A 13044-nucleotide genomic window follows, 5' to 3' on the forward strand; every position below is an offset into this window, starting at 1 on the left:
TTTATGTTCGGTAGTTGTACTAATGTTTCACGTCAATTGTGGGGCGGTTGGGTAGCCTAGTGGTTAAAGCGTTCGCTCATCACGCCGAAGACCCAGGTTCGAATCTCGACATGAGTACAATGTGTGCCCATTTCTGGTGTCCCCCGCCATGATATTGGTTGAATATTGCTAAAAGCGGCGTAAAACCATACTCACTCACTCAAATCAATTGTGTTTACTTTTTTTTTATTTCTCTAAATGTTGTGAAATATTTTCCCTACTTTACATCAGGTTTGAAATCATTTCAAGTATGTTTTACAATGTCCTCAGCTAAGTTTGTAATTCCAGACAGGTTTATTCTTGATGTTTCCATTTTCCTTTTAAGCATTCCAAATAGTTTCCATTATGAAGTAATGATTCCAAGATATTGAATTTCCTTTTTTAATGGCTGCACTGCAAAATCTGTGAACTTTATATGCTAAATTTGGTAAAAGATTACCTCAGCATCCTCCTTAATTATACATCTGGAAAATATAATGAAGTGAAATCACATCTGTTAAGCCCAAATAATCCCTTTCAAATAAATCATTTCTAAGAACTCTCTCGTTTCAAAACACATCACTTTACAATGTCACTGCCAAAATGAAATAATCCCTTATTTTAAAGAAGTTTCAAATGTTGCAACAAATTGTATGATTTATAATGGAGATTATGATTCTTGGATCAGCAAAATGAGGAAATTTACCATTCTTCTTCTTAAATGGCAGTGACTTGAGATTGTAAATTGACACTGTTGTCAACTTCAGGTTGTAAAAGGCTACCCCATGTGGGGGTATAATCACTAGTAGAATAAATATGTTCTTCAAACAGGGGAAATTTGGTATCAGACCACATTAGCATATTTAGTGTAACATGATATGTCTTTTGAAATCCTAAATACCCCTCGAGTCAAACAGCGTCTCCCATTTTCTGGTTTATCAGGGTTCTTTGTTTGCAAATTGAACAATCTTGGAATAAGAATTGATATTATACTATCTAAACAAATGTTGAAGCATTAAATTGTTTAAAAAAAAACATTTGTGGTAATCTGATATAGTGACGTTTTACCTGACATCCTAGGCGGTTGTCAATTTCAAAGGTGTCAATAGCCTTGTAGATGTCAATGCCTGGAGGTTATAGCCAAAGATGATTGTGCTTGCTACGTCAATATTGAACAATAATATTATATAGGCTGCACATTGTATGACTCAATATTTATGCACACAGAAGCTAGGATAGTTTAAAAAGAGAGTAAAAAATATCAAACTGCTTCCTGTTATACCAACACAATACAGTCTCAACCATGTGAGTGAGTGAGTGAGTGAGTGAGTGTTTAACACCACTTTGAACAATATTTCAGATATGGAATAGTATATCAGCTTGATGGGGCAGGAAAGCATGAAATGATGCAGGTCTTGAAACCCATGGCCATAGGTATGTAGTTGACAAACCTAGAAACATAATCAGGGCAAATCAGGATGTGAATCCACGGTCAGAGGTTCTTAACACAATCTCACCCATTCTGAACATCAAGCAAGGTCATATTCCTAACAGAAGACACAATCTCACCCATTCTGAACATCAAGCAGGGTCATATTCCTAACAGAAGACACAATCTCACCCATTCTGAACATCAAGCAAGGTCATATTCCTAACAGAAGACACAATCTCACCCATTCTGAACATCAAGCAAGGTCATATTCCTAACAGAAGACACAATCTCACCCATTCTGAACATCAAGCAAGGTCATATTCCTAACAGAAGACACAATCTCACCCATTCTGAACATCAAGCAAAGTCATATTCCTAACAGAAGACACAATCTCACCCATTCTGAACATCAAGCAGGGTCATATTCCTAACAGAAGACACAATCTCACCCATTCTGAACATCAAGCAGGGTCATATTCCTAACAGAAGACACAATCTCACCAATTCTGAACATCAAGTAAGGTCATATTCCTAACAGAAGACACAATCTCACCCATTCTGAACATCAAGCAAGGTCATATTCCTAACATAAGACACAATCTCACCCATTCTGAAATCAAAATGCCAATCAGAGAGTCCAACAGTAGTTAGAAATCTAACACTATAGGATTGCACAATACCGTGGTTCTTCAGCTGGTGTAATATTCAGATTGAATGTGCTCTCTGATACCATGTACCTATCATTTCCTCCCTCTGGGCCTATCATTGTGGTGTAATTGACCTAAATATCCCCCTAGATCAAAATAGCCATCATTACAGTGCCACCAGGCTTCTATATTTATGGCCTTCAATCTCTGTTTGACCTTATTAAAATGAGATATCTTATATCCTCTGACTTTTCATGTTTATACTTTCAATCTTGGTGTGTTGCAATATCCTCAATTTCAATGAATATCATTCGAACTAGTATCATGTGTTTAAGTCAGTCTCTAGGACATCGAGTATCCATGTACTGGATCGAGGTATTTTGATTATGAACGCTGTAATAATCAAATACTGTTCATGGGGGAACTATGCTCAGGCATATTGGCAGTCAGGGGGAGATTTCTGACTTACCCCCAAACTGGCAATTGATGTTTGTGACATGACAACAGATTAACGTTTTGCCATCTTGAATGTCACTCCAGTGTGTATGACAGCGACGGCATGGTGATATTTTAATTTTGTTGTACTGTGATTGGTTAACAGCTAAAATAACAATCACCTGTATCATACCATATATACAAGAGGTACCATTTCAGCATAACTGTTGAAAGGGAGGGAAGTCTCAGTCATGATCGGGGGGCACGGGTGGCCCAGTCGTCTAAGGCGCCGCAATTCGCTGTGCAGAGTTGCGTCCCTTGGCCAAGCAAGAAACCTATGATTGTGGGTTCGAATCCCGGTTCGCCCCGATTATGTTTCTAGGTTTGTCAGCACCATACCCATGCTCGTGGGTTTCACCGAAGTGGTAAACGTCTGACACCTGCATCACTTCGGGCTTTCCTCCCACATTAAGCTGACACGCCGTGATATAACTGGAATACTGTTAAAAGCGGCGTTAAACCCAACTCACTCACTCACTCACTCACTAACTCACTCAGTCATGATCAATTTATGAGGTTTGTCTTAATTATATATTGTTTTTATTATAATCTGGAATAATATGACACTAAAATATTTTACACTTATTACATTTCTCCTGTAACCACAAATTTCCAACTGCTCAAGGGAAAATTAACGCGAACAGAATTGACTTGCCCATATTGAAAAATCAATTGTCTCAGATGTCAGGCAATGGGATTTTTTAACCCTTGTTGGCAGTCCTGACTTGATTCAAGTCCTTCAAACACTATTTTGTTTACCAGCTACCACAACATGTATGAGGTATATCAGTAGTTAATGGCAGCCCTGGTGACACAGAGACAATGCTCAGTCTCACACAGGGTCCTAACTACAATGCCTATATCCAGGCTGGAGGGGGCACAGGTGGCCCAGTCGTCTAAGGCACCACGATTCGCTGTGCAGAGTTGCGTCCCTTGGGCACGCAAGAAACCTATGATTGTGGGTTCGAATCCCGGTTCGCCCCGATTATGTTTCTAGGTTTGTCAGCACCATACCCATGCTCGTGGGTTTCACCGAAGTGGTAAACGTCTGAGACTTGCATCACTTTGGGCTTTCCTCCCACATTAAGCTGACATGCCGTGATATAACTGGAATACTGTTAAAAACGGCGTTAAACCCAACTCACTCACTCACCCATTTATTGATAGTGATTTGCAAAAGCGTGCTTGTGATAAAGACTGTATCTTACAACAAACTCTTCTTCAAGCAGATTTTCACATGATTTTGAAAATGGTTATGTCGCTTTTATCCACTCAGTATTCCTATGTACGAAATCGAAATAGGCCCTAAACCTCTAGAAGCATCCATCCACCATTGTTTAGAGAGGCGTGTAATTTTAATCATATTATCATCATCATCCATGTGAAGTACTATTGTGATCTGACCAGATTGAGGACATGCGGCACGACCCCGGCCACGACCCCGGCCACGACTCCCTGATAACGCTGTGCCTCCTAAAGGACCTGATGCAGATACAGATCTGGAGCCTCCCCGACCTGGCTCTGATGCATGAGGTCTACTGTGCTCAAGACATCGCACACTACGCACGAATAGTGAGACCATCTACATTACTCATACACTCGTCTCAAAACACTCCTAACTACAATGCCTATATCCAGGCTGGAGGGGGCACGGGTGGCCCAGTCGTCTAAGGCGCCATGATTCGATGTGCAGAGTTGTGTCCCTTGGGCACGCCGGAAACCTATGATTGTGGGTTCGAATCCCAGTTCGCCCCGATGCCTGGATTATGTTTCTAGGTTTGTCAGCACCATACCCGTGCTCGTGGGTTTCACCGAAGTGGTAAACGTCTGAGACTTGCATCACTTTGGGCTTTCCTCACACATTAAGCTGACATGCCGTGATGTAACTGGAATACTGTTAAAAGCGGCGTTAAACCAGACTCACTCACTCACTCACTCCAGGCTGACACTGGGTGCCAGACATTTGACCTTGTCTCTCTTTAAGGATGTCTGCTGATCTTTATTCGTAAACTAACATTTTCAAAAAGGTATTTTGATATTCTGTCACATGATATCTAAAGTTCCAATTGAATAAAATAACTCTTTTCTACAGAGACAAATAGGGAAATAAATCACTGTGTTAAGTATACTTAATACGATTCAACTTTGAAAAATACTTAACCACACATGGACGAAATGTTCATCAAAAGGAAAACCTAATAATTTCTGTAGGTTAATGTGCAATTTCTTGAGAAAATGGATAAATATTTTTTTACATTTACATATATCACTCAATAAAGTGATGCAACATTCCACTGGCGGCTATGATGGCATAACTAAAGAATCTTGCAGAGCTACTCCCTTTCATTTTCATCTTAGGCAATACGCAAAATCGGGGTTAATTCACTATTTTGTTTGACACATAACGCTGTATCTTTGACGATGTAATTTATAGTCTATGATTCCTAGTTGTACTGCTTGGCCTTAGCGGTAGGTTGACTTTAAATATTTCACATTTCACCACAGTTATCATGGCGAAGTGAACACGAAATCCTACCTGCAGACATCTTAAGCTTGAACTCAACTCACTCACTCACTCTGAAACTTGCAGTTATATTCCCAGACTCATTCATCTATTGTGTAAGGGTCAGGCAAAACTGTTACAAATTTTACTAAAATTTTATATGTGTAGTATCTAAAGATATCAGATGTCTCTTTATATTCTGATAAAGAAATAAAAATTAATTGAATTAATTTTTTTATTGTTATTTACAAAAACCCATCTTGGCATACTTAACATCATAAATGTCTCTTACCCACAGGAAAGCCCTCTCATAGACTGGTTTCTGGTTGTTTATGCCTTGCATCACCTTTATTCCTGGTTCTATATAACTGCATCACCTTTGTGGTCTGCAGAACTGGATTCCTTTGGCAAACAGGTTTATTATCTAACGATCTATTGTTAGCTGACAGTCAATATATTGGAATTTCTCTTTAGCTTGATGACCGATATCTTTGTAAATTTCACAGAAATAAATGCTAATATGTTTCCTGTATATAACAGAATCCCATTGTGATACATATAACCATATATCACAGAAATGGGAACTGTTATCTTGAAATAAAATGAAACTATACTTAGTAAGTATAACTATTTGGCAAAACATCATTATGAACTATATGACTCAACTTGTAGCTAGCTGATAAATTTAATTATTTCGGCCGACAAATTAGATTAAATTACACGACTTGAGCTTGACTCCTTCTCTTGTTGACACTGACCTCATGATGTGTCAAATCCAGTGCCCATTCCCACATACAGCACACACACCCTCCCCAAAAACAACTCCCTGTCTGCGAACAAGATCCCCTGGGGAAGAACACAAGTTTTCTATAATTACCATTTTATGCTCTGAGTTTTTTTACTGGAATATTTTATTTTCTCACAATTGGCATATTTCACCAAACTTAAACGAAAAAGAATATCTAAAAAAACCAAACCTAATTCTATTGCCCTGGCTATGATCAATGGCAAAAAAATCCATTTTGTGGAAAATAATCAACTTTAAATCTAATACACAAATTTCATTTTATTCTAATCAAACTCACTTCACTCCAAGCCAAATACAAAAATAGAAAAATCAATGCAGCATATTTCTCAATATTCTAAGTACATCCTCTTTCCCTTTAATCAATTCTTTGATTGCAATGAAATCTTATCGCAATCATTATGTGTTGTATTCTCCAAGCCAACACTCTTATCATATAGATAGATAGATAGATGTATAGATAGATAGATTTCACATAACATCACCCCTAAGGCGAGAATATAATAATAGTCCACACAATCTCTCTCATACATGAAACATCATGTGAAACACAATCTATTCTACCTGTACTCTTACAAAGAATATAATATATTTCCCTGGATATAATTAGTTCCTTTCACAGAGTAATCGTGTGTTATGCAATAAGCAAGTGGTGTTGTACAATGTTCTGGAATCCCGTTGTAGCTGCCTAGGCTTCAGGTATGACGCATGACATATTGTCAATAGTATGGCCAGGCAGCACAATGAGTGAGCGAATATCGACTGACTGGTTTGTATAGATGAATGTGGTTCAATCGGATATGAACGTGTTAAGCAATACTGACTCACACAATGCTCAAGATGACTTTCACTGACACAGATGACCATATGTTACGAGGCGATTGTAAATTACCCCTACAATATACCGGGTTTTTTACACGCGTGGCATTCTATATAGAAGGGTAAAAGTGTGGTTGCTTTCATATATTACTTATTATAAAATATAAAATTAAAACTAAAATAAGAAAGCATGAGCTAAACCATAAATTCATTGCAAGTGTAACCACATATACCAATGTTTAAAACATTGCAATGACTTCCATGTAAATCATTTGAAAGATTTCTGTTTTACACGCTACATGTTAAATTGTTGTCTCATCCTCTTTTAACGTTTATTTTTTCTATTAAAACACGTAGAATTGTGTATTCAAGCAAAAAATACAGCCTGTTCCAATTCCAGATAAAACATGCCATTAAGATTTATCAAGGAATGAATATTCTTGTGTGTTTTCAGACAATCATATTACAAAAAGTTTCAGTATTTCATGGGAAGAAACTGTCTCGCAGCACGCAAAGCCCGACAGCACAGTTATGAGCATACAATAAATTTCAAAAGGAATTACGAAGTACATCTTGTATGATTGTACACTCTAAAATGAAGGACATTTTCGGTGTTGTGTTCGTATACAGTCATAAACTCTATTTATATAAATTCAGTAACTGACTGTGAATTCAACGACAATTAATTAACACAGCATCTGTTACAGTTTATATGATATACAGCAATTTTACCTTTATCATTTGATAACGCTGTATCAAAATATCGGATATCATTTCTGTAAAGCTGTTGCAAGACCATAAAAACATATGCTAATTTTGTACTTAATTCCAACATCACAAGGGTAGAACAATGATGGCTTCAATAGTATACCTATTCAATAACTATCCACTCTAAGATACACTTTTCCCTTCGCCTTTTAGCAGTTATCACTACCCGGATACAGGCGCATTATTAATGACTACTGTTTTTATTTAGTAGTATTACTGTTTTAAAACGCTTCCATTTGGTGTAGGGGTGGTGGACTAACCTAGTGGTTTAAGCATTCACTCGTCAGACCGATTCCCCACATGGGTACAATACGTAAAGCCCATTTCTTGTGTATTAGATAAACCATTAGAGACATGACTAAAATGGTTCATTCCAACAAATTTCATGCCATACCACTATCATATATATGTTTGGCTAACAAGCAGGCCAAGAATCCGAAAAAGTCTAAAAAATATTTTTTAGATGGAAAATATTTCCACCGATTTTTTTTCAAAAACTATTTCCATGTAAATTATGAAGTAGGAACAGACAACACAGCAGAAGAAATCCTACCGCAGATGGTCTGGTGAAAATGATACTCCCTCCAAGACAGTAATTGACATGTGGCAATAGAAATAGGGTGTATCTATTGCAGGCATTACCATTACCCCGCTATCATACAATTTGCTCACTTCACTGTAATGCATCTGTCAAAAAAATGCTCCACAATTGACAAGGGAATATCAGGTTTTAAACAAAAGACTACACTTCAGGCTCTCTCTTTGTGACCAAACAATCATGTAAGGATGATTTAACACCCTGAGATTAAAACAACACCAGCAAACGCAAGTATGGACATTACCTCTATCCCGTCATTCCATGATGCAAGTACGTATCCTCAGGGCAACACCGCAATCCACAAAGAAAAGGCCATTATTTTCCATGTACAGCTGCCGTCAACAAAACACCTGGCACGTGCCAGGGTTTACAACCTTTTACAAACGTTGCTACTACAACATGGCCTGTATGAATGAGCAGCGGTCTAGCCAGCAAGGTCTGAGCCGCAGTGGAGAGAGTCAGGGCCACAGCGAGTGAAACTACCTGTTTGTAAACAATGGTAATCCTAGAGACAGGTTGGTGAGGTCCGTTAAGTCTTCAGCAACCTGCTGGTCTTCTCCTTGCTGCTGTTGTCTAGCTACGACTGCACGCTGTTGATGCTGTGACACCAATTAACATTGTGACAGTCATGGTTGGCGATTCCCAGTACGAACGGCCTCCTCACCGATCGTTGCGGTGAGTGAGTCGTGCTCTTATTGGAGGACGTCGCTGTTGGAGTCGGGATCCATTCCCCGAACGATTACTCTCACTCCGGCTCTCTCGTCCTCGTCCCTCTTCTCATCCCAGTCCCTTCCACGACGTTCTCCTATCAAGAGACACTGGTCTCATCCGGCATGTCCATTCTGTCTTTCATATGCAAATAGCTGGCGAGAAATGACTCATAAGCCCCTCTACATGTTTCCTAATGAAAAAAAAACTACTACTTGCAGAGCCCCCAAATAGCTTCACATTCAGACATGAGGCAATTCTACAATGTCACCCAGCCCTGTGATGTCAACTGTCCCCATTTATTAGAGTCACTTATTTAATCTGATTATGACAAAACAGTCAGAGCATTGGATGCCAGGACAATTTCTCCACTAGAGCATGGTTGAAAGAATGCCACTCTTAACCTGTGCAAATATCAGGGATGTCCTCTTGCCCAAAGAATAATACTTTGTATCCAGTCAATTTTCATGAATGATTTTTGTTTTGATAATGGCCAATCTCTTAATATCTTGCGAATAGCTTTTAATATTTGATAGCAGTAAATTTGCCAATGTGACAGTCAATTATCAGTCATTGTTTGCGCAAAGATTCACAGTTGCACTTAATGAAAATTGGAATTATGCAAAAAAATTCAAAATCCATTCAGTTGCATAAAGGTTTGTTGTTTAGTCATAATAATATATGTACAAAAGCAGAAGAATTTTTTCACTAACTTTCACAAAAATATTTTAACTACATTGCACTAAAATAACAATATCAATGCCTCTTTTTGAATTTCATCATTTTCATTTATTTAATTAACAGATATCAAATTTATTCCACTGGGTTTATGCAAGAAATGATTCAGATATGTTATCCTCAAATTTGGTGATGGAGATATATTTCCATGGGGAAACTGGCACAGTATCAACAACACACACGACATGTTCAAAGAAACATCACATTTCCATTCACAGCTGAATCAGGATGACAACAGCCATTACTTGCATAACAATGATAAACTGATCAAAAATGATTGTCCACAGAAATATGCATCATACTGACAACACACGACGACTGCGGAACATCAAAGAGGCTAGATTGTGCTATTGTTCTGTCATCCTTTGAGCTTGGAGATGAAAGTAATGGCGTTCCAAAGCTTAGAGAGAAGTTTATTCGGTGAGTTGACAAAAACTTAGTCATTATTATTAAACAAGCTGTGATACATTTCAGCAGGTATTTCCGTTATATGAGTAAAAGAAACGACTATAGTATCAGTTTCTCAAGAAAATGGCTGCAGCTTTCATGTTGTGATATGACTCAAAGAGATTGAACGTATTTCATACTAGAATCTGGGGATGACCTTGAAGCATGATGAAAATAGTTGTTTTAATGGATACGTGTTCGACTTAAATCAGAACTTGGACTGTTGGTTGTATCTGACAAGATGTTGAAGCAAACGCATTATTATTCCTCCTCCTCAATACTATTGAGTTGATGGGGGATAGTGATTCTGTTGGAGGGAGCTACTATTGAGCTGATAGGGGATAGTGGTTCTGTTGGAGGGAGCTACTATTGAGTTGATGGGGTGGTTGTTTTGATCTGTTGGAGGGATCTAATATTGAGTTAATGGGGGATAGTGGTTTGATCTGTTGGAGGGAGCTACTATTGAGTTAATGGAGGATAGTGGTTCTGTTGGAGGCAGCTACTATTGAGTTAATGGGGGATAGTGGTTCTGTTGGAGGCAGCTACTATTGAGTTAATGGGTGATAATGGTTTCGATCTGTTGGAGGAATCTACTATTGAGTTAATGGGGGATAGTGGTTTCGATCTGTTGGAGGGAGCTACTATTGAGTTAGTGGAGGATAGTGGTTTTGATCTGTTGGATGGAGCTACTATTGAGTTAATGGGGGATAGTGGTTTCGATCTGTTGGATGGAGCTACTATTGAGTTAATGGGGGATAGTGGTTCTGTTGGAGGGAGCTACTATTGAGTTAATGGGGGATAGTGGTTCTGTTGGAGGCAGCTACTATTGAGTTAATGGGTGATAATGGTTTCGATCTGTTGGAGGGATCTACTATTGAGTTAATGGGGGATAGTGGTTTCGATCTGTTGGAGGGAGCTACTACTGAGTTAGTGGAGGATAGTGGTTTCGATCTGTTGGAGGGAGCTACTATTGAGTTAGTGGAGGATAGTGGTTTTGATCTGTTGGAGGGAGCTACTATTGAGTTAATGGGGGATAGTGGTTTCGATCTGTTGGAGGGAGCTACTATTGAGTTAGTGGAGGATAGTGGTTTTGATCTGTTGGAGGGAGCTACTATTGAGTTAATGGGGGATAGTGGTTTCGATCTGTTGGAGGGAGCTACTATTGCGTTAATGGGGGATAGTGGTTTCGATAGGGTTGGAGGGAGCTACTATTGAGTTAATGGAGGATAGTGGTTCTGTTGGAGGGAGCTACTATTGAGTTAATGGAGGATAGTGGCTCTGTTGGAGGGAGCTACTATTGAGTTAATGGGGGATAGTGGTTTCGATCTGTTAGAGGGAGCAACTATTGAGTTGATGGGGTGGTTGTTTTGATTTGTTGGAGGGAGCTACTATTAAGTTAATGGGGGATAGTGGTTTCGATCTGTTGGAGGGAGCTACTATTGCGTTAATATGGGATAGTGGTTTTGATCTGTTGGAGGGAGCTACTATTGCGTTAATGGGGGATAGTGGTTTTGATCTGTTGGAGGGAGCTACTATTGAGTTAATGGGGGATAGTGGTTCTGTTGGAGGGATCTACTATTGAGTTAATGGGGGACAGTGGTTCTGTTGGAGGGAGCTACTATTGAGTTAATGGTGATAGTGGTTCTGTTGGAGGGAGCTACTATTGAGTTAATGGGGGATAGTGGTTTCGATCTGTTGGAGGGAGCTACTATTGAGTTAATATGGGATAGTGGTTTCGATCTGTTGGAGGGAGCTACTATTGCGTTAATGGGGGATAGTGGTTTCGATCTGTTGGAGGGAGCTACTATTGAGTTAATGGAGGATAGTGGTTCTGTTGGAGGGATCTACTATTGAGTTAATGGGGGATAGTGGTTTCGATCTGTTGGAGGGAGTTACTATTGAGTTAATGGAGGATAGTGGTTTCGATCTGTTGGAGGGAGCTACTATTGAGTTAATGGAGGATAGTGGTTCTGTTGGAGGGAGCTACTATTGAGTTAATGGGGGATAGTGGTTTCGATCTGTTGGAGGGAGCTGCTATTGAGTTAATGGGGGATAGTGGTTTCGATCTGTTGGAGGGAGCTACTATTGAGTTAATGGAGGATAGTTGGATGGAGCTACTATTGAGTTAATGGGGGATAGTGGTTTCAATCTGTTGGAGGGATCTACTATTGAGTTAATGGAGGATAGTGGTTTCGATCTGTTGGAGGGAGCTACTATTGAGTTAATGGAGGATAGTTGGATGGAGCTACTATTGAGTTAATGGAGGATAGTGGTTCTGTTGGAGGGGGACAAGCAGCCACACACACACTCGCAACCACACATACACACCCACCTGCACGTATGCATACACACACATACACATACACCACTGCTATATAAGTGCAATAATAATCTTGAACATGACATTAAAACCCATTTCACCTCACCTCACACAGTATAACCACCAATACTAGCCTATGATATAGTAAAAACTGTCCAACCAAACCCCTATTCAATGCTATATAAGTGTTCTGTCTCTCAAAGTACATCAACGCACACAGTAGGATTCTAATGTCCCAGACTATGCAGTTCACGACTATACCACAGTCATCTTTCATTGTCATTTCAAAATCAATTACATGGTTCATTAATAAGATGAACATGAAATATGCAAACTCATAGAAAAATATACCACAACTGGCGAAATATCTTGTACATTCCACAAAACAATCAATATTAATACAGATAACAAACGAATAAACACCTCAAGCATATCATGTCAATGATGTAATTCTGCTAATACTGTAAAAAATTCATTGCACAAATCATGCTGCTACTGCTAATGAAATTGTACCCCCAATTTAAATTACTGATGTTCAGAGCAATTCTTCAAGAATCCCTACTATGGCTTACGACCTATGAAAAACATAATGGCTCTATTTCTGGTTTCGCTGACAACAGTCTTTGACATAGCCTTTGGCCGTTGTAGGTGGTAACTTTATTTCTTGGGCTTCACCAGTTTACTTTTTCCTCTTTACAAGATTACTGCCATTTGCATCAGCTTAGACCATTAACCAATCGGCTTAG

At 39.0% G+C, this 13044-nt stretch overlaps 1 protein-coding gene across 6 annotated transcripts in view; it reads right to left on the reverse strand.

The window, feature by feature from the left end:
* Window positions 1-13044, reverse strand: part of LOC139444918 (neuroglian-like) — a 301741-nt gene that overhangs the window by 135691 nt on the left and 153006 nt on the right. The window contains exon 1 of one of the 6 annotated variants that reach the window (XM_071225930.1): window positions 8330-8636. The exons of the other annotated variants lie outside the window; for them this stretch is intronic. The gene's annotated coding sequence lies outside the window, so the exon portion shown is untranslated. Of the gene's footprint in view, window positions 1-8329; window positions 8637-13044 lie in introns of those variants that run through there. 6 annotated transcript variants of the gene reach the window in all.

This window comes from Haliotis cracherodii, unplaced genomic scaffold (assembly GCF_022045235.1).
Source record: "Haliotis cracherodii isolate W230 unplaced genomic scaffold, xgHalCrac1.p SCAF_6, whole genome shotgun sequence".
In the NCBI taxonomy this organism is placed as follows: Eukaryota; Metazoa; Mollusca; class Gastropoda; order Lepetellida; family Haliotidae; genus Haliotis; species Haliotis cracherodii.